Raw genomic sequence first — 23,058 nt, 5'->3', positions numbered from 1 at the left:
GCCTTCTGGGACATGGACACAATATGGAAGACGGGGCCTCATGGTGAAGTATCAGGCTTTGTGTGCACTTTATGTCTGACTTTACAACCACTCTTACAACTAGGAAAAATCTTTCAAAGTACAATAGGCCTAGATAAACAGTATTCTAAGCTTGAAGTACATCATTCTGGACTGGAGTGTCCTATTGTTTTTTAATGGCCTGTGTCAAGGCAGCAGTCCCATTCTCCATTTGCACCCTCTGGCAAGTTAAGTGTAAAATATTAGTCCTGCTGATTATTGTAAAAATTTTATGGACTATGGTTATATTGCTGTGATTGCATGTATCTTGTGAGACGTGTCAATGTTTTCCATTACATGTTGAAATACGGAACATATTGAGGCTAGTCTGTGGATTCAAATTATCACTGCATGGTTTTGACACATGTAGCCAACCCTTATCTTCTCTTAGTGAATCATGGGTAAAACATGTGAGCTTGTGAAATCCAAGATGGATGCCAGTCATCTGGCCTCCATCTCACCCTCATCCTCGTTTTAACATCAACCTTTGTTGACCTACTTCTCCCCATCCATCCCATCCCATGCCAGAGGAATCAACATGAGGGGCCAAGCAAAATGGCAGGTGCTAAAAGTTTGGCTGGATATATGTGTTCTGTGGAACATGAGGCGTAAGGAGTGGGGAGGAAGGGGGAGGAATAGAAGGATGGCAGAGTTGTATCGACTCGGCATCAAGCCTTGGAAGATAACACACCCTTGACAGGCACATTCTCTTGGCTGGGGGGGTGGGGGGGCAAACAGCCTTGCACTTCAGCGAACCCACAGCCACCAAGACACGGTAGCGCTGCTCACCCCCGATACTCTATCCCACAAGTACTATTACGGCCGAACAAGGTGGGCTTTTATCACATTGCTAATCCTGACTCAGAAACTGCATTTCGGTCCCCTCTTTATTTTCCCTCACCCCTTTTTAGACAGGGAACACAAACAGATGCATACCACAGGAGTACTCCTGCTCTGCCTCAGTGTGATTAAATCAGTGAGTCAGAAGTGAGAATGTAGTTTCTAGAGAAACACAAAGGAAAGTCCTAACTGACTCTATGCTAGTGGGAGGATGGCTATGTAGCATGGTTTAAGGCTGACCCCGCAGTGAAACCGTGCCATTGCCCAGGGATCTCTAGTACCTCTCTGGGGGCCTGCACTTACAATGCTAGACTTGGCTCTCCAATGCACTTCTCTGTCTGTCAATCTCAGTAAATGTCTAGCTAATATATTTATATGACTTAACTTACTTGCAGAAATTATTCTTGGCTTTCAGTACATTTTCTCAGACATCAATCAAATAATAAACAATTCAATTGTTCATTCAACAATGGTGGAATTTTTGGTTCTGAAGGAATGCATCCAGTGACAAAATGCAATTAGGGACCACAGAATGGAATTGTATTAAAACATTCCCTGTAATTTGGCAGCTGCGTGTTTTAGATGTATTGGAGCAGGCCACACACACATGCACCGCATGAGACCTGTGTGCAGCGGACCCCTTCAATATTGAACACAGGCACAGGCCATGCGTCTCTGTATTTACATGTAAATGGCCTACAACAATCTGCGTCCCTCCTGTACTGTAGGATCCCTCCAGAAGGCTGGTGGAAGGATGGGTGACGACTAGTCAGATGGAGAGACCACATCAGATGGGCTTGCATGGCTCTGGAGCCAAAGCACCAAAGGAAGAGCCTGGCAGTCAGGGAAACAGCAGGGACTCCCACATACATTGTGGCGGAGCATAGCGGTTCAGTTTAACTGGAGAGAAGCACAGTGTCAAGTGCAAAAGCAAAGAACCCTTTGTCAGAATCAAGATTTTCTTTTCAGAAAATTAGCTTACCTGTTCCCCAGAACAAGGTCCAGCAAAGTAGAAAGTGAGAGAGGTATGGACCCACTGGGCACACACTGGTTGACTCAACATTGTTTCCACATAATTTCAATAAAATTACATTGAACCAATGTGGAATAGATGTTGAATTGATGTCTGTGCCCAGTGGGGAGTAACTGTGTTTAATCGTTTTTTTAACCCAGAGGGTTAAGAATTGACAGAAATGTAAGTTGTTTGGTCATAGTACAACCCATTGGCAGCAACTGTAAATGAATGCCTCCAACACAGCCATACGAAGAGGTATCAAGACAAACTCCTTCAGGTTGGACTTCCCTGAAGTGCAGGGGTCTTGCGTGACAAGAAACGCTGAACAGCAACGATCATGAGTCTCCAAGTTACACGGGGAAGGGAAAGGAGTCTATCTGTTCCTTTGGATCGTCTGTCGAGTGTTTGTCATGTTTGTCGTGTCCTTCTGTGCTAGCAGGTTAGATATGGTGGAGGTCTAGACACATTGATCAAACATTCTGTCGGTCAGGGACGGGGAAGCTTCCTTTCCAGGATCATCTGATTGCTTTGGACCTTGCTAGAACAGAACAGCTGGGACCAGTTGGCCCCAAACTTGGCGCTAATGCTCTGGGTTCTGTTTAAAAAATCTGTTGTATAGGCAACCAACGACTCATTCCCCCCCCCCCCCCCCCCCTCCCCCCCACAAACACAAATGCTTGCATTTTATTAGTCACTCATGCACATAGACATCCACATACAATATTAAGTTGTCAGATATTGTGCAACTCACAAATGTATATATTCAAAAGGTTTAGAGCCCAATTTAAGTGTAGAGCCCACACAAAAAATTTAGGTGAATAAGCAGACAATGGGCTATGTCTTGAATATCTAATGAATCTAATGAGCATAAAAGATACAAAGAACATGACAACTATTAAGTGAAAACCCCCTTGGACTGGTATAAAGCATCATCTTTCCTTATCTGCTCAGTAAGAAAAATTACGCACAGGGGATCCCCTATGAAAAGGGACGCTACACAACTCTTTCCAATCACACAAAAAAGTGTGATAAAGTAGCAGAGGACATCCCAACATAATACATACATGTAGGCCTGATTGAAGAGTGAAGAGTGCCCCCCCCACCTCCACACCAGCAAGAGTAACGATCACACCTTCAGTGAGTAGGCTGTCGAAAGGGGAGCCCCGGGTTGAGGCGGTGTGTGTGTGTAGGACACAGCAAGGTACATTTGTGTGGGAGGTGTTAGAGTTGAGACCCCTTCATATACAGTCAAAAAGAACAACGTATGAAAACAATACTCATGCCATTACCTATGGGGTCTTGTTTCAGGCTGTTCATTCTCTGTCGTGATAGGTATTTTGTTGAATTCTGCTATGGTATTTTGGTATTAATCTAGTGACCTTTAATCAACAGCAACACTCAGCTTGGGTGGTTTGGCATGTCCTTATATTTGATATATTGGAAGAGCTGTGGTCTATATCCTAGTTTGTGCAATATCAGCCCACATAGAAGTTGTTTAGGACAAGTTTTTTGAACTTTGAGGTTCCTGTTGCTTGCGACACTTGGGGGTGTGGTGAGAATCGTGGGTAACCAGGTACACCTCTGATACCCATCTAGTCTATGTGTGTGTGGGTGGGCTTGAGGTGAAGTGAGTCAGTGTGTGGGTGGAAGAGTGAGTGGGTGGGTGGGCCGCTCCAAGTTTGCGTACTTCCTCTTTCTCACTCTTCTTTCACTCTCTTCTCTCCTGACCCAATATTGTGTTCAATAATATGTACCAGCCAATCATCCCCTGTTCATAGTGATTTATTCAGTGAGGCTCTCTTTCAACGTGACAAAATAACCTGATTTAAGACATCCGGTTTCCACCTATCACTGTCCATTCCGATCTTGACAGGCCCTACATGACTTGAGGGTCAGTGCAAGGGTAAGGCATGGCTAGCCGATCACTGCCAATGCCAGGTACGTTCCGCTCTGTGCTCTTTGTGTTCTGTGACATGCCTAAAAAGGGTCTCTACCTCCCCCCATGCTCCTACCTGCCTGCCAGTGCCTGTGAGTGTAGCCGTGGTTTCCATAGCAGGAAGAGGAGTCTGTGACCCTCCTCCCTGCCGAGACCAGAAGGCCTGCTCCCGAGCTCTGCCAGCTCCGCCACAGTCTGGGGCACTGATGTCATAATGGCAGGAGCCTGTGGGCGGCTGCTATTGGTGAGTCGTACTAACACCGGATTCCGGAGTGCCATCAGCTGGTTGTGTAATATTTGTTTTGTTTGTTTTTGTGGGGGGCCAAATAACTTTAGGTAGAAAACAAAGATGTTCTTCACGCACATGTACACTTGGTGATGTGTAGATGTTGTTGTGAAGGTCTTTAGGGTCTTTGGAAGGATTTTGAGCACAAGCAGGTATTGAGTTTTAGATTACCCTTTGATACGGGTGATCTCCCCACGTCTGTGTTTATGGTTCGGTGCTATCTCCTGTAAAAAGCAGCAGCAGGGGCGAACTATCACATTTGGTGCCCATGGAGCTTTTCTTCTGTCTTTTCAGTACAATTTTTACTAACCTCATTTGCATCTGCTAATTAGATCCTGTTAGCATAATTCATACACATGACACCCTTTTGAAGCCAATGAATAGATACATCTCCAGACAAATCGCAAAGAGCATATAATGAGGTTCAAGTTACTCATAAATACATGTTTCTGAAGGGAGCAAACCATGAGAGAAAATTGTAGCCTACCTGAAAACCAACAGGGAAAGTCGGAAACTGGCTAATCAGATTTTATTTATTTTTTAACTATGATTCCTGATTTTCTGGAAACCCGATTTGGCGTGGCAAAAAATACAGAGATTTCTGCACATGTGCACGATTCCTTTTTTGCGTAGCTGTTGCCCACTCCGCTGCCTACGTAGCTGCTGCTCAGTGCTCCGCTGCTGCTTTGATCAGTGATGAACGCCTTTGTCAGGTGTAGCCTACACACTTCATGTTGTACACAAAGGACATGGTCAACATGTTCAAACTATTGCATTCCATGCCTAAGTAGACTATTAAGCATATTCATACGATTTCATATTATTTTTTCAGGTGGGGAGTTAGGCTACATGCAGCTATCTTGGCAGCATATAAAACACAAGCAAGACAGAGACCCAGTCTAATTAGCGATTTAATGTAATTTCTGTTCATCATCATTGCAAACATTGACTATAGCAGGAGGCAGACAGGCAGTCAAAGTAGTAGTGTTCTTTTTCATCAACTCTGGCTAGTGGTTTCGATATGACAGCAACTATAAAGATTAGCCTATATCATCACACAAAATGCTGATAGTTTTTTCTCCAATGCAATGAATGTGTAGGGACTGCATCCTGCTTGTGCAACTGCAATATTCTTTACAACAGACAGAGAAGGTGGTAGCCTTCAAAATGGCCTTGAATGTTCGTTCAAATCCCCACTGGGTTTTTATTTCAGCTGTCCAGAAATATGAGGCAGAGACATAAGCTACATCCTCATGGTTCAGAAGAGGGTGAGTAAAGAGAGAAATGTGAAGGAAGGTGGAGTGTGAGCAGCAGCTACACTTATATATTTTTTGCCTAACACGTGCAGAACGTGATCCAGATCCGTAGCTTTAAGAAAGCGGTTTCCAGCGGGGCTGGAGCGGGGCAGGGGTGAAAACTCCATATTCGCAGCCATGGCCAACTTTAAAATGTTCAGAAACCATTGCCAATGCTATCTTCACATATTGAACCGGCACAGCAGGTATTTGTGTAGTGTTCTATTTAGAATGCACTTTTGTTGAAAATCACTTGTAACATATCCATAAAATACAGTGACGTTAAAGATGACTACAGATGGTATGACTGGTTCATAAAGACTCAATTAAGAATCTGAGATACCCTACCACTCATTTCAAGTCAAAATAAGCTATAAGCAAATATGTTTTCTCAATAACACATGAATATTGATATATACACATGTTTAAATATGCATAAATAGGCATGTGTATGATTCATGATATACTTACACAATAAGGCCCGAGGGGGTGTGGCACAGTATATGGCCAATAAATATACCACTGCTAAGGGCTGTTCTTAGGCACAACGCAACACGGAGTGCCTGGATACAGCCCTTAGCCTTAGTAAATTGGCCATATACCACAAACCCTTGAGGTGCCAACGTAATTAGAACAGTTAACAAGTCTTCTTACGTCATACCCGTGATATATTGTCTCATATACCACAGCTTTCAGCCAATCAGCATCCAGGGCTCGAATGACCCGGTTTATAAAGCGGGATATTCACTGAGGGAAAATATATAGATAGAGTACCTTGCAGGTTGTCAAAACAAGAAGAGGCCCTCTAAGGAGTTGAGCTGATAACGGCCTCATCATGATCTATTCCTGATATAACTTCACAGCAGCTGTCAGGCTGTAGCACCGAAACCTGGGTCTTATTTTCTACATTAGATAGAAATTTGATCTCTCGCTGATATCAGTCTCCCTAATATCTACAGTATGTATTGGCATGGTAGTCACATAGCAGGTAAGATGTAATTACAGGGTATGCTCATATTGTTACATAGTACTTAAAAATGTATATTCCAACCAAATCCAGTAATGTAGTCATGAAAAGAGAGAGTAAATTAGCCAAGCTCCAAGTCTTGAAGTTGTTCTAAAGTGAAGAGGTGCATCTGCATTCTACAGTAGGGAGGCCCCAGTAGGGAGCCTTGAGTCATCCCATGTGAAGCATGGCCTGGCCTGTCTAGAGGCTACAGGACGTGAAACCAGTAGGGAGCCTGCCGTGTGTGTGTGTGTGTGTGTGCGCGTGCATACGTGTGGATGCACGTTTATAGTATGTACTATATGTGTGTGTTCCCGTCTGGTCTCTCCAACCGGTTGATCTTTCACATTTCGCATGGGCAGGAGGGACAGGAGGCTGCCAGGGTGCAGCCGGAGCCTGGGTACAGTACGCTAGCAGTGCCCAGCATTCATTAGCACCTCCCAAGCTGTCTGCACTTTCACCAAACGCTCTCTAACATGCACTCACTGGCTCCCCGCTCCCTCCCGTCACCCTGCTCAAAGACCTTCACCACGCGTTGGCTTCACTTAGCCGCAGCTGAGGCCTCCATCTTGGCTTGGTCCAAGTCAACTTTGGTGGAGTTCATCCACCGACACTCAGAAGGCTGTCAACTTAATTGAAGTCCTCAGTAGTAGTAGTGATGTGATGATCAACTTTAGCTTGCTAAGGTCTATCAGTACACTCCTGAGTGTGACGCTGATATGGCTTGCCTCCTAAGTCTTTACTTTATAGATTATGTAAAAAAAATATTAAGCGCTCATTTCTCCTATGATCGCAATCAGTTCACTAACAATAACCAGGATCAGTGGAATCAACCATCACACTATCACAACAACCAAACCCCGCTCAACCCCTACTACCATCCATCTCCCAGCAGAGCAGGCCTATAATCTCTCCACCAGGTATCTATATCATGGCACCTCTCACTGTCACCCTTGACTGGTCAGAGCAGACTGAGAGCTGATCAACACTAACAGGTGCTTATGAACTGTACCATGGCAGCTCCGCTAAGAAAGAGGCCAATCTGCGAAAAAAGGTGATTCACCCTCAGAGTGAGAAACAGCCCCCCCCCCCACTGTGGTTTATGTCCAGCACTCAGGCAACCTGGTCACTTGGTTTTTTACACTTTACACCGCCATGCGACTTCATGACGCTACTCCTGAGAGAACGAGGGAGAGAGGGATGGGGAGGAGGAGAGGGAGATGTGAGCAGTGACCTGAGGTCTGAATCTGTGAACCCTGATGCTGCAGCAGGCGACATGGCACACTCCAGGCTGATGAGTGAGGTGTCACTCTTTCTTTCACCCCCTCCCCCCCCCCCCCCCCCTCCCCCCTCCCTCTCTCTTACTCCTGCTCTCTCTCTGTCTCTCTCCCTCTCCCTTTCCTCGCAGGATCAACAGGCAGGGGATACCTCAGAGAGCTTAGATTAGGGTGTAAAGAACACAGCAGGAGGGGTGTTTAGCATACACTACCAGTCAAATGTTTGGACACACCTACTCATTCAAGGGTTTTTCTTTATTTTTACAATTTTTTACATTGTAGAATAAACTATGAAATAACACATATGGAATCAGGTAGTGACCAAATAAGTGTTAAACAAATCAAAATATATTTTATCTTTGAGATTCTTCCAATAGCCGCCTTGCTGACAGCTTTGCACACCCTTGGCATTCTCTCAACCAGTTTCATGAGGTAATCACCTGGAATGCATTTCAATTGACAGGTGTGCCTTCTTCGTGGAATTTCTTTCCTTCTTAATGCGTTTGAGCCAATCAATTGTGTTGTGACAAGGTGTGTGTGGGGGGGGGGTATTGCCCTATTTGGTAAAAGACCAAGTCCATATTTTGGCAAAAACAGCTCAAATAAGCAAGGGTTACTTTAAGACATGAAGGTCAGTCAATGCAGAATATTTCAAGGACTTTGAAAGTTTCTTCAAGTGCAGTCGCAAAAACCACCAGCGCTATGATGAAACTGGCTCTCATGAGGACTGCCACAGGAATGGAAGACCCAGAGTTACCTCTCCTGCAGAGGATAAGTTCATTAGAGTTACCAGCCTCAGAAATTGCAGCCCAAATAAATGCTTCACAATGTTCAAGTCACAGACACATCTCAACATCAACTGTTCAGAGGAGACTGTGTGAATCAGGCCTTCATGGTCGAATTGCTGCAAAGAAACCACTACTAAAGGACACCAATACGAAGAAGAGACCTGCTTGGGCCAAGAAACACGAGCAATGGATATTATACTGGTGGAAATGTGTCCTTTGGTCTGGAGTCCAAATTGGAGATTTTTGGTTCCAACCGCCGTGTCTTTGTGAGATGCGGTGTGGGTGAACGGATGATCTCCGCATGTGTAGTTCCCACCGTAAAGCATGGAGGAGAAGATGTTATGTTGTGGGGGTGCTTTGCTGGTGACACTGTATGTGATTTAACCAGCATGGCTACCACAGCATTCTGCAGCGATTTGCCATCCCATCTGGTTTTGGCTTAGTGGGATTATCATTTGTTTTTCAACAGGACAATGACCCAACACAGCTCCAGGCTGTAAGGGCTATTTTACCAAAAAGGAGAGTGATGGAGTGCTGCATCAGATGACCTAGCCTCCACAATCCCCCAACCTCAACCCAACTGGGATGGTTTGGGATGAGTCAGACCGCAGAGTGAAGGAAAAGCAGCCAACAAGTGCTCAGCATACAGTGGGGAAAAAAAGTATTTAGTCAGCCACCAATTGTGCAAGTTCTCCCACTTAAAAAGATGAGAGAGGCCTGTAATTTTCATCATAGGTACATGTCAACTATGACAGACAAAATGAGGAAAAAAATCCAGAAAATCACATTGTAGGATTTTTAATGAATTTATTTGCAAATTATGGTGGAAAATAAGTATTTGGTCAATAACAAAAGTTTCTCAATACTTTGTTATATACCCTTTGTTGGCAATGACACAGGTCAAACGTTTTCTGTAAGTCTTCACAAGGTTTTCACACACTGTTGCTGGTATTTTGGCCCATTCCTCCATGCAGATCTCCTCTAGAGCAGTGATGTTTTGGGGCTGTCGCTGGGCAACACAGACTTTCAACTCCCTCCAAAGATTTTCTATGGGGTTGAGATCTGGAGACTGGCTAGGCCACTCCAGGACCTTGAAATGCTTCTTACGAAGCCACTCCTTCGTTGCCCGGGCGGTGTGTTTGGGATCATTGTCATGCTGAAAGACCCAGCCACGTTTCATCTTCAATGCCCTTGCTGATGGAAGGAGGTTTTCACTCAAAATCTCACGATACATGGCCCCATTCATTCTTTCCTTTACACGGATCAGTCGTCCTGGTCCCTTTGCAGAAAAACAGCCCCAAAGCATGATGTTTCCACCCCCATGCTTCACAGTAGGTATGGTGTTCTTTGGATGCAACTCAGCATTCTTTGTCCTCCAAACACGACGAGTTGAGTTTTTACCCAAAAGTTATATTTTGGTTTCATCTGACCATATGACATTCTCCCAATCCTCTTCTGGATCATCCAAATGCACTCTAGCAAACTTCAGACGGGCCTGGACATGTACTGGCTTAAGCAAGGGGACACGTCTGGCACTGCAGGATTTAAGTCCCTGGCAGCGTAGTGTGTTACTGATGGTAGGCTTTGTTACTTTGGTCCCAGCTCTCTGCAGGTCATTCACTAGATTCCCCCGTGTGGTTCTGGGATTTTTGCTCACCGTTCTTGTGATAATTTTGACCCCACGGGGTGAGATCTTGCGTGGAGCCCCAGATCGAGGGAGATTATCAGTGGTCTTGTATGTCTTCCATTTCCTAATTATTGCTCCCACAGTTGATTTCTTCAAACCAAGCTGCTTACCTATTGCAGATTCAGTCTTTCCAGCCTGGTGCAGGTCTACAATTCTGTTTCTGGTGTCCTTTGACAGCTCTTTGGTCTTGGCCATAGTGGAGTTTGGAGTGTGACTGTTTGAGGTTGTGGACAGGTGTCTTTTATACTGATAACAAGTTCAAACAGGTGCCATTAATACAGGTAACGAGTGGAGGACAGAGGAGCCTCTTAAAGAAGAAGTTACAGGTCTGTGAGAGGCAGAAATCTTGCTTGTTTGTAGGTGACCAAATACTTATTTTCCACCATAATTTGCAAATAAATTCATAAAAAATCCTACAATGTGATTTTCTGGATTTTTTTTCCTCATTTTGTCTGTCATAGTTGACGTGTACCTATGATGAAAATGACAGGCCTCTCTCATCTTTTTAAGTGGGGGAACTTGCACAATTGGTGGCTGACTAAATACTTTTTTTCCCCACTGTATGTGGGAACTCCTTCAAGACTGTTGGAAAAGCATTCCAGGTGAAGCTGATTGAGAGAATGCCAAGCGTGTGCAAAGCTGTCATCAAGGCAAAGGGTGGCTATTTGAAGAATCTCAAATATAAAATATATTTTGATTTTTTTAACACTTTATTGGTTACTACATGATTCCATATGTGTTATTTCATAGTTTTGATGTCTTCATTATTATTCTACAATCTAGAAAAAAAAACTTGAATGAGTAGGTGTGTCCAAACATTTGACTGGTACTGATTTGCCATCCCATCTGGTTTGGGCTTAGTGGGATTATCATTTGTTTTTCAACAGGACAAGCAAAAACATTTGAATGGTACTGTAGTTCTGGCAGCCTGCCAACCGGTTCCCTTAATAACAGGATTGTGCCTATGCCACACAGTATCACCCATTATCAGTGGAGGGTAGTCCTGTTTTTCACAGTGGCTTTTTGGGGGGGCTGACACACTGTCCTCTCACTATTACCTGATTAGTATACATGATTACTGTAGCAGACTGGGACGCCTAATGCTTTGAGAAATAAATTGTGGCATTTAGCATTTTCGCTAACACTGTTTGGTTGGTTTGAGGGGTATGTTTGTGTTCTTGTTTGAAGGATCAAGTTTACATTCTGGTTTGAAGGGCATATTTCAGTTACCAGTGCCAATAAACTAAATCTGGGACGAAAAGGCTCCTGAACAGCTTCTACCCCTAAGCGATAAGACTGCAGAACAGTTCATCCATGGCTACCTGGACGCTTTTACAATCTTCACGTATGCTGCTGCTATTCTGTTTATTATCTATCCTGATTGCCTAGTCACTTTTACTCCTACCTACATGTACATATTACCTCAACTACCTCGTACCCCATCACATTGACTAGGTACAGGTTACATCCTTGTATGTAGCCTCGTTATTGTTATCTATGATGTTACTATTTTCTATTTTTATTAGCACATTTTCTTACTTTTTAACTCTGCATTGTTGGGAAAGGGCTCACAAGTAAGCATTTCACGGTAAAGTTTACACCTGTTGTATTCGGCGCATGTGACAAATAAAATTTGATTTGATTTGATTTACTGTGAAGCATATGAGACAAAGAACTAGCAAAACACGTATCCAGTAGTATGTTTTGGAGCTATTTGATCTGAGCAATGTCTGCTGAACCATAACCCACTGTAATTCACTTTCACTTTTAGTTGTCAGTCTCATCTCTGCAGCAGCTGATAGCCTCCACAGTAGATATGTTAGCCTGCAGGCTAATGTAAATGCTAAGGGCTTTGAAGGCTAATCCGGACTGAAGGTTTGTGCCACGATCGCATGGTGCTCATCTAAGCCGAAGCATGTTCTGACTGTCCATCCCTGAGCACTTGCGTCCCCTTCAAATCCCCTCAAACAGATAGGACACATTGACAGCCACTTGGTTGGAATTTAGTTTCAGGCCAATTAGCTCAACAGCAGACGAACCCCAAAAAGCAGCAAGCTGTTCCACAACATTCTGCCGAACAAGGGGGTAATGGTATTTGATAGGGAATGTATTTCGATGCTAACCCATGTCGTGTTGAATATAATCATGATAGATAGGGAAGGAGGGCTTGGAGTCTTGGGGCCAATTAACGCCTCTGAATTTGTCTTGCTAACTCATCATGCAGAGGCTCTGTCTGTGTTAGCATATGTAATGATCTGGAATTAAAACACTTCTAACTAAGCATACTATCGTAAAGGAAAACTATATTATCCTGCTTTATTATTTTGGGAGTATGTTTGATCATCTGCCTGATATACACTTTGCAGTATATAACACCTTCCACTCTAAATCAAAATAAATTAACATTCTCTATGCATAGGGATCCTGCCCTTAATTAATGTATATATAGAGGTTTAACTGTCGTCAGGTATTGATGCATTAAATCCACCTTTCAAAGGTGTTATACTCATTAACACTTGCCTTTGGTTAAAATGCACCCACAAAGAAAGACAAATACCTAGATATTTAAAACTGACAGTGTCTCATTGCTGATGATGATATGTGTAGGTATTACATATTGTATAGTGCTTAGTAAATATACTTTTTACTATGTATGAAAGAGAGTTCCTCAACAAGGGCATAAACTCTTTAAATGAATTTATTATAAAAACAGTGGATTACATAGCATTTTTTGTCTGCATTGTCTCTTGGTCCACAATTTCAAAGTACCCAGATCAATAGATCTTCAATAGATTGACACAGGTGGACTTTTAAAAAACGGCAATATTTTCACAATATAAGTGGTTTTGCTTGTAGCCCCTTTTTTATTTTTTATTTTTTTTTAATCTAAGTTGTATTCCAAATATTCAGACAGCGAGACAAAGGTGTTTATCAGCACTGTTGCTTTTGGACCGGCATTGTAGCGAACATCCTCTGAGGCAGAATTGCAAAGAGGCCACCGCTGACTCCAACTACATTTAGGAGCTGCCACGCTTATGGGACAGCCTGTTGGGCCCTTCATGGGCCTTCTCCATGCCACGAAAAACAAATGAATGGTGGGCGAAAAGGGAGAACATTTATAAAGCCAGCGCCCACACCAGTTTTTTTCTCTAAGTGAACAATACCAGCATTGTTCAGCAGGGGCTCTGGCATGCCTGACGGTGGTTCATTGTTTGTGCAAAAATCAACAACTTAGAAAATAGATTTTGAAATGTCTGGTTTCAGGTTCCAATGAGTGTTCACTTTCAGAATACTTTTTGTTGAGATTCTGAAGAAGCCAATCCCACATTCCACTTGACCCTGGATGGATGTAAAGTAAACCATCACTGGTCACGACGCTGTGCTCTCCTGCTACAGCACGTCAGTCCCCTTTCACCTTCGGCTCACCATGAGCTGTTTGGGTAGATGTTAAATGTAAAGTGCACATACCCTGAATCCCGACCCTCCTCCTCAACCCTCCTCCTCTCCAACTTCCCCCTTCACATTCAGCGTGTTGGCCTTTGTCTGTCTTAATTGAGCCCCCTACTCCATTTAATCGGCTGTTTAATACTTATTGAAACAGAGCTAGTGCTGCGGGTTAAATACATCTTATCCCTTCATTAAAAGAGTTGTAAGGCTGGTCGAGGGCCGCAAGATTGCGTCCATTAATTAGGGGGTCTCTCTCTGCGCCCCTGTCAGGCCGCATGGAGGGGCATTGAGGGGCATAGCGGCGGGCTGTGAATGGTGGGAGAGGAGGAAAGGAGAAGGATGGATGCAAGCTTAAATACAGCAGGGGAGAACAAGGAGTTGGGAGTTTCTTTAGGTATCAAAGCTTGTCACTGAATGATTTTGTTCTGTATACATTTCTTCAGCACCATTTTATTCCTTGAGAATAATGTTGAAGGTGGATAATTAGGTGGAGTTCAAGGTTGATAATTACTGACATCAAAATTAATTGAATGTGGAGGGAGATAGGAAGCGCCTCTTCTTTTTTATCACAGCATGTTGATTTTTAGAAAATACAGTATATTCCTATTTTACAAATCACAACAATAGGTGTAATCTATACAGCATTCAATTTGAAAATAATGAATAATGTTATGGAATCTTTTCCAAGTGAGTGTCTAAATCAATTCATTTTGTAGTCGTTGTTATAACATTCTTGTAAGTAATGTGTGCATGTATAACTGGTGTACATTTCACTATTTGAAAAGATTACAAAACTGCAACTTTAGTTTGTAGGATCACTTGTCTTTACGGTATGAGGTGGGTGCAGTGTTGGCATTAAGCTGCCGGTCCCCATGCTAATGTTCCTGACTCTGTACAGGGTGGTGAGCTGCTCTGTGGCACGACAGGCAGGCCCAACATCGTCTTGTCTGGGCTCAGAGCCATGATGCATGGGCCACAACCCTCCTGTATCCTCCTTCTACACCCCCTCCCATCCCTTTCACTTCACTATGGTGTTCTGAACACTAAACGTTAATAGGCCCCTCGTATTTACTCTTCTGTCCTCACATCCTCACATCTGAAGACACCTTTTGATGAGGAGCTTCCTTTGATGAGAAGACACCTTTTGATGACCTGACCTCAGGCTTGCCAGCAAAATGTAGCTTGTGATAGGTTTGACACACTTTACATTTCAGAAATAGTACATTTTAGTTTGAAATGATCTAATCCATTTTTATGTTATAGGATCCAGTTTTAGAATACAGTTTTCTCATCCTATGACCTATGTGAGTCGGTCTGTTGACACAGGCTTGCAGTCTCTTGCACTAATGATGTTGGAGAGCATCGAGGCCCTTGAGGACAACCAGTGCTTGACTTGGACTGGAGCTGTCCGGAGTGCCGTACCGGCACCTCCAAATCTTGAGGGAACTGCGTACCGGCTCCTCTATAAAACAAAGTGGCCTAACACCGGCCCGGATTCACACACAGGGTAAAAAAAAGGTTGATCAAAGCGGAATGAAGGCGGGATCTGCATTGAATAGCAATGGAGAGTGGGCGTTCATATCCTGATTCCGCTTTGTTCAAGTCTATTTGCCGCTAGTCTGTGAATCTGGTGTATGCGTGCCAGTAGAATGTTTAAGTCTGAGAATGCACATATTGAGAATTCGCCAGCCTGAATGTGCAGGATGTGCTGTTCCAAGTTGTCAAATTAGGGTTTTTACAGCCATGAAAATCCTGGAAAAGTCATGGAATTTTAATATTGTGTTTTCCTTTTAAAATATATTATCAATCACTTTCAAATCTACATATCACCCATGCTCAGAATTAGGCCTGTACCCTTCAGCGTGTCTCTCTGTGTGTGCTCTGCATCATATGCGTGTGTATCAGTGCGAGTGGGCCATTGTCCAAGGAGAGAGAGAGAGAGAGAGAGACAATTTCAGCAGCAGGTAGCCTATAAAATAATTATAGACTAACTATAGCCAATTCAAAACATAGCTTGTAGTATAGCTAGCTATCTATTTAGCAATAAGCATTAATGTCGTTGACTCGCTTTGAACTAGCCTACTTTATCAATTTGATCCCTTATTCATTGAATGAGAGAATAATTGTATAAAAACATAAGTATTTGGTTGTATTGTTGCAATATTTTATACCAAGGGTGGTCAACAATCCTCCAGGAGAGCTACTGGGTGTGCAGGATTTTGTTTGAGCCCTGCTCTAACACACCGCATTGTAGCCTAAACATCAACTGCTCAACAGGACCTTGAGATGCAGACTCGGGTGTGTTTCAGGGCTGGATCAAAAGCCTGCACACCAAGTAGCTCTCCAGATGGAGGGTTGACTACATGTGTTTTATGCAGTAGCCTAACATTGCAGTTATCCTACTTTGTGGGGGTTTAAGTGCCTTGATCAAGGGCACAATTGCAGGAGATAGTAGGCTTACATGGGATCAGAGACCAGCAGCCTTGTAGTGTCAATACCACATTCATGCTGACTTTTTCATGTAGGCTACATAGAGACGCCACCAATTATTGTTCATGGAAATTTGGTTAAAAGTTATGGAGAAGTCATGGAAAAGTCATGAAATTCCATTTGTCAAAATGTCTATGAACCCTTACCAGTGAATAATCAGAGGTCTCTATAATGTCATTTGGGAATTTCTGTGAAGATAGTCTAATAAACTGATTTGAAGAAAGACACCTCCTGCATCTCTTTCATCCCTAGTCAAGCATTGAGGACATCTCTTCTTCTCTGGAGTTGGACAAGCAGACAGCGATCATCTTGAACGTACATCACCCCCCCCCCCCCCCGACACTTTGAGAGCGTTTCTCGCTGTATATTTTATCACTTTCTCTTAAGACTTGTGCTCAGCTACGCCTCGGCTCCTCTTAATAAACACAGCCAAAAGACGAGAAAAACGACTCGCTCCAAAGATTTCTTCATCATTTGAACCAAGCAGGGGCACATTTAACGGATAAATGTTTCACTGTTTTAGTAAAATGTATCTTTTCACACCTGTAAATATCGTGCTTGGATCGTTTGGTAACCAGTTCCTCTGAGGGAAGGCCACATGTCTTGTTGAGAGCTTGGGGCTGACAAAATGGTGGAGTTTATTTTGAACTGTCAGGGTACGGAAAGGATTGTGGCACATGCACAAACATTGTATATAAGTATATACAGTATAACATTTAACACATTTTTATCAATTGTTGCTGGAAATAATTAACTGTGCACAGTATAGTTACTTTTTTCCAAATATGGCTCGTGCTCATTCAACGGAATCGCGGATTTGTTGTGAAAGTGTTTGCCACGAGAGTAGATATCTGAATAAAATTTGGCCTGGGTGAAGCCATGTTAATCTAATTTACTTGGCACATTCTATAAAACTGCACGTAATGGCGGCAAGGTAATTGTAGACAGGACTGCAATTAAGTTTTCTAATGACACTTGTCACAATGTCAGAGAGCCCGATTATTTCACATAGACATTGAACATTGCTGTCCTTTTGCATTTCTCCTCAGGGTGTAAAGGTTAGAAGGATCAGAAAGTATAAAAGTTCACATAGACATCCTCATATGTTAGGAGGGAAAGGAGGAGGATGGTGTGTAGGCACTAGGCAGGCACAGACTTGGCCCTGAGCTAGGTCATCCTATTCAACTATTGCTGTACATATACTATTCTATATATAATGCTGTTTCTTTTATACTCCGGGCTCCAACAATGTTTGTCCTAATATTTCTATATTTGCCATTCTCCTTTCTATATTTCTTAATTCCATTATTTTACTTAGATTTGCGTGTATTGTTGTGCATTTTTAGATATTACTGCACTGTTGGAGCTAGGAACACAAGCATTTTGCTACACCCGTAACAACATCTGCTAAACATGTGTTTGCGACCAATACAATTTGATTTGATTTGATTTTAGCCAAATGTGTCTTAAGTGTTTTGGGTTCCTCACCTTGCCCTGGCCCTGTCACGTTGGTCACAGTGTCCCTCTCTGGGCGCCGGGGATACGAGGTGACTCTGACAGCCAGGGTGGCTTCCATGTCATGGAGGTGAGACAAGGCTCTCCGGCTAAATGGCCTGACTGGGGGAACCCCTTTGGGTCCGCAGCGTGTGAAAAAAACAACAACATCCTTTCTCAACTTGGCTGTGGTGTCTCGCGATGATGTTAATGATATGTTCAAGATGGAAATCCCTTTAGCCATGTATGATATCGGCTCCTTCTCCATGCATCCCAAGGTCCACCGTCCAATAGAGGTGAAATACAACGCAGTCATTTGATGTGGCAGTGTGTTAAGACATTCATTAGGGTTTAATTGAAGAGACGGCTTTAGGAGGGAAGGAGGGACAAAGATGTTGTTCTGTTGGAATTACAGAGTTCGTCTCTGTGAGGTGAGAAGTAACAGAGACATGTCAAAGGTCACCAGGGGCCAGAGGCCAGCCACAGTGGATACATTCAGTCACTGTGTACACACTTTATTTAGATGCTAATGCACATTCAAACACTGAACACATACAACACACACACACTCATGCATGCACGATTGCACACCAATGCAAACCTACTTTTGACAGGGAGGGGTATCTGAATGACTGATGAGGGGATAGTATCTGTCTCATGCCCTTCTCCTTTGCCCCCTCTCCTGTATGGCTCACACCCCTGTCGTGCCCTAGCACTCACATCCAGCCCTGGCCACACACAAGGTCACTCATCTGTTTATAAAACAGATGCTTTCAGATGGCTACTTTCAGCTTATGGTGTGTGTGTGTGTGTGTGTGTGTGTGTGTGTGTGTGTATGTGTGTGTGTGTGTGTGTGTGTGTGTGTGTGTGTGTGTGTGTGTGTGTGTGTGTGTGTGTGTGTGTGTGTGTGTCTGTGTCTGTGTCTGTGTCTGTGTCTGTGTCTGTGTCTGTGTGTGTGCATCGGTGTCGCAGGTGGGCGTAAAGTAATTTGGGTTTGTACTCTCTATAATGCCTGTGACCTTTTGCTTCAAGTCACCCTTTATTTGTTTAAATCTTTATCCATTTCAAATGATGAACCTATTTAATTATGTTTTGTAATAGACCATGAATAGCAATGGAAGTAGTCCACGATGAAACCCATACATGAACACATACAATATTGAGGAACCGACTAGATACTTCCTCTGTCTACATTGCCTTTGTCCTGAACAGGCTGTCACTGAGGGTGAACCAGGGGGAGTTAAGGTCACCTGTGATATGCTGGAAAGGAAAAGGCCCCCCGTCTCAATACAGAACCACATGCACGCATGCATGCACACACACACACATGCAAACGCAAAGGCACGCACACACGCACACACACACACACACACACACACACACACACACACACACACACACACACACACACACACACACACACACACACACACACACTTTCAGTGTTTTGGTATGGTCCCGCCCTGCTGGGCCTTAGTAATGGCAGTGTTTGTGTTGGTCAGCAGGGTCTCTGTCCACACAGTCAGAGGGGTCAGTACCACCACAGCAGGCATTGGACAGAGGGGTACACACAGAGTGGAGGGTACCACTCCTAGTTTGGGGGGGGGGGGGGGGTCCACTCCACACTCCCCCACACATTCAAGCCAATGCATTCAATGTCTGTCAGGGTCTTCTCTGTGGGCTCTGGCCTTGGCATCCCACTGTAAGAGAGGCATAAACTGGCATAGGCTGACACTGGCTGTCCCATATGGCACCCTATTCCCTATATAGTGCATAGGGCTCTGGTCAGAAGCAGTGCACTATGTAGAGAATTTCCTGCCATTTGGGACACAGGCATAAGCTTCCTTGCGGCGCTGCATATGATTAGCTGGACCATTGGGCAGCTTGGCCACAGTGCTGCCTGGGCCATGGGCATTGGTCCACAGGGCAAGGGCAAGGACATCAGGGACTCTGCCAAGGTGGAAGCGGATCTTGTGCTTGTTTACAATGCATTGTGCTGACTTGGAGTATTTCAGTTCTATCTCCATTGCATCATATGGATAGCATTGCCAGTATACTGTATCTATGTCTTGCCAGTATCTATGTCTCACACTTAGATAGTGTCTATGTGCAAAATTGGGTACTGGTCATAAATATTCACAGTATCTCTGAATTTGCATTATTCTGACCATATTTTATATATATTTTACCTTTATGTTATGATAGAGATGGGAGGCATATAATATCATTGTCACCTGTGTAAGGTCAAGAGGTACAAAGTGCCTGAAGCTGGTGCTATTTTTCTCTGTACTGTCAGTGCAACACAGCACACTTGATCTCCAATAGGATATATTGGTCTATTCATTCACAGGCCTCTCTAGAAAATGAGATTTTATCTCAATGAGACTAACCTGTAACGTGTATAAACAATGGAAAAATACATGTATCAATTCACAACCATTTGACCTGTACACTATGAGCGCTTGAGCTCTTGCCCATGTCTTGTCTTGTTTCACATTTCTACAATTGTTCTCTGACAGGAAAGGGTTAAACGATCTCAATCTTTTTAAAACAGCAGTCCAAGAAGCTGTCTTTCAGCCTGATCAAGTCATTCTTTCACACCTCCAACTTCGCAGGTGTGTGACTTCCGTCTGTTGCAGCCTCTCTCTCTTTTTCTCTCCTTTTTTCACTTGCAGATCCGAACACCATAGTCCCACATGGATACATCCTCGCTATTATCATCCAGCTCCAACACCCTCTTACCATGCCAACCCCCCTTACAGCACATATCCCAACACTAACTTACCCCCTCTCTAGCCCCCACCTCCCACCCCCCACCCCCCTACTCCCTTACAGTACCCCCTACCCCTTTAACCCCCTGGCTTCCCTCTCCCAAACCCCTCCACTCCCTCTCCTTTCCCTGAGGGTGGTGGGTGTGGGTCGCTTCTTCCCTCTGCCTTGCCACCTCGGCCCTGTGCTGTCACTCTGGATGGCTCCTTGTCCACTCTTCCCTGCTGTGATTGAGCATTACGAGGTGTTTCACGCCTCTGTGCATTAGTCCAGAAAGCGGCGAGGGGAGGGGAGCGAGGAGGGTAGGGCTGCGGGTAAATGATACGTATGGATCGCAGGGGCACAGGGTTCAACGGAGGGTCAGGTCTGCGCCACTGATGGTGCACGTGTGGACACGCACACACCAACACTTTCTCTCTCACACTTAGGCAGATACTGTACACAGGCGCTACAGTTGGACATTTGAGCAGGGATTCCTATTCGCCAAGTACATTTACACATACTCAGAATTTTAGTTGGTGATATGGTGCTGCTAGTGACAATATTTAAAGACAGAATACAGACAATGGAGTTTAAACAAAGTTTACATATATTATATACAACTAGGTAGAGTGAGCATAGAGCTGTAAGAGAATGAGTAGATATACAAATATACAGTGGGTATACGGTTGATATACAGTGGGTATACGGTTGATATACAGTGGGTATACGGTTGCTACGGTTGGGCTCCCGAGTGGCGCAGCGGTCTAAGGCACTGCGTCTCAGTGCTTGAGGCGGCACTACAGACCCCCTGGTTCGATTCCAGGCTGTATCACAACCGGCCGTGATTGGGAGTCCCATAGGGCGGCGCACAATTGGCCCAGCGTCGTCCGGGTTTGGCCGGTGTAGGCTGTCATTGTAAATAAGAATTTGTTCTTAACTGACTTGCCTAGTTAAATAAAGGTTCAACAACAACAATATACAGTGGATGTACAGGATCAGTATGAATATGTCTAGATGGAGAGACTGCAATGCAGTATAGTGCAGTTATTTTGTGTACAGTTCAGAGATGGCTTGATGCCGTGTGCAGCATAATCCTTTAGTGTCTATGGGCCAGATGGCCAGTTGGTGAGGGGAAGAAACTTTTCAGGTGGTGAGAGGTTTTGGTCATGAATTACCTGAACCGCCTGCCAGAGGATAATTTTTGGAGGAGCTGGTGACCGGCGTGGGAGGGGTCGGCAATGATCTTTCCTGCATGCTTCCTTGCCCTGGAGTCGTGCAGGACCTCGATGGAGGGCAGGTGGCAGACGATGACCCTCTCTGCAGACCGCTTAATGTGTTACAGTTTACCCTTGCAGCGGGGCAGACGCAGACCCAAACCAGACGGTAATGGAGGAGGTAAGGATGGACTCAACAATTGATGTGAGATTTAGCTTTTTTTCAGCTGCCGCAAGTATACATCCGCTAGTGTGCCTTCTTGGTGACTGCTGTGATGTTGTCCTCCCACTTCAGGTTGTTGGAGATGATGGTCCCCAAGAATTTGAATGATTCAGCTGTGCTAACAGCTGAACCATCAATCTCGAGGGGAACAGATGGTGGGGGGCGTTTTCTGAAGTCAACCACCATTTCCACTGTTTTGTCTGTGTTGAGTTCCACGTTATTGCGACTGCACCAGGTCACTAGCCGGTCGACCTCTCCACGGCACATGGACTCATCGCCATCAGTGATGAGACCGACCAGAGTGGTGTCATCTGCAAACTTGATTAGTTTGACAGATGCGTTGTTGGAGGTGCAGTCATTGGTGTAGAGTGAGTAGAATAGAGGTGAGAGACTGCATTCTTGCTGCACTCCGGTGCTGAGGGATAAAGAGTTTGAAAGGTGTTTTCCCAGCTTCACGTGTTGCGTCCTGTTAGACAGGAAGTCAGTGATCCACTGACTGATGGAGCTGGACACATTCAGCTGGGAGAGTTTGTCTTGTTGCAGTTCTGGGATGATGGTATTGAACGCAGAGCTAAAGACCACAAACAATATCCTTGCATATGTCTTTGGGTTATCGAGGTGTTTGAGGATGTAGTGTAGGCCCATAGACCTGTTAGCTCTGTAGGCAAACTGCAGTAGGTCGAGGGAGGCGTCAGTAATATTTTTGAGATAGGACAGTACTAGGCGTTCAAAGGTTTTCATGATGACCGAGGTGAGCGCTACAGCTCTGTAGTCGTTCAGGCAGGACACCTTTATAGTTTTTTTCGGGACTGGAACAATGATGGAAGATTTGAAACAGGCAGGCACAGTGCATTGCTCTAGTGACTGGTTGAATATGTCCGTGAAAACAGGGAAGAGCTGGTCAGCGCAGTGCTTAAGTGTGGCTGGAGAGACCTTGTCCGGGCCAGCAGCCTTCCTGCTGTTCTGTTTCATAAAGAGTCTGTTGATCTCCTGCTCTGTGATGACCAGGGGTGGGGGTAGGGCATCCTGGGACAGGCTGGGGGGAGGGAGGGGTGGTGGGGGATTCCTGGGATGGCAGAAGGGTAGAGGAGAGAGGAGCCTGGAGAGGAATGGGGAAGGGAGGGGTGGGAGGTGGGGTAGATGATAGGGAAAATAAAGATAAATACAAATTCATACAAAAACAGACACACACACTAATGAATAAACAATCACAAATGAAATAGACTATGCACTTGCAGAAGTAATACTTTTC

Source organism: Coregonus lavaretus (genome assembly GCF_964263955.1).
Source record: "Coregonus lavaretus genome assembly, chromosome: 3".
NCBI classification, from domain to species: domain Eukaryota; kingdom Metazoa; phylum Chordata; class Actinopteri; order Salmoniformes; family Salmonidae; genus Coregonus; species Coregonus lavaretus.
Note: the sequence above shows the minus strand (reverse complement) of the source record.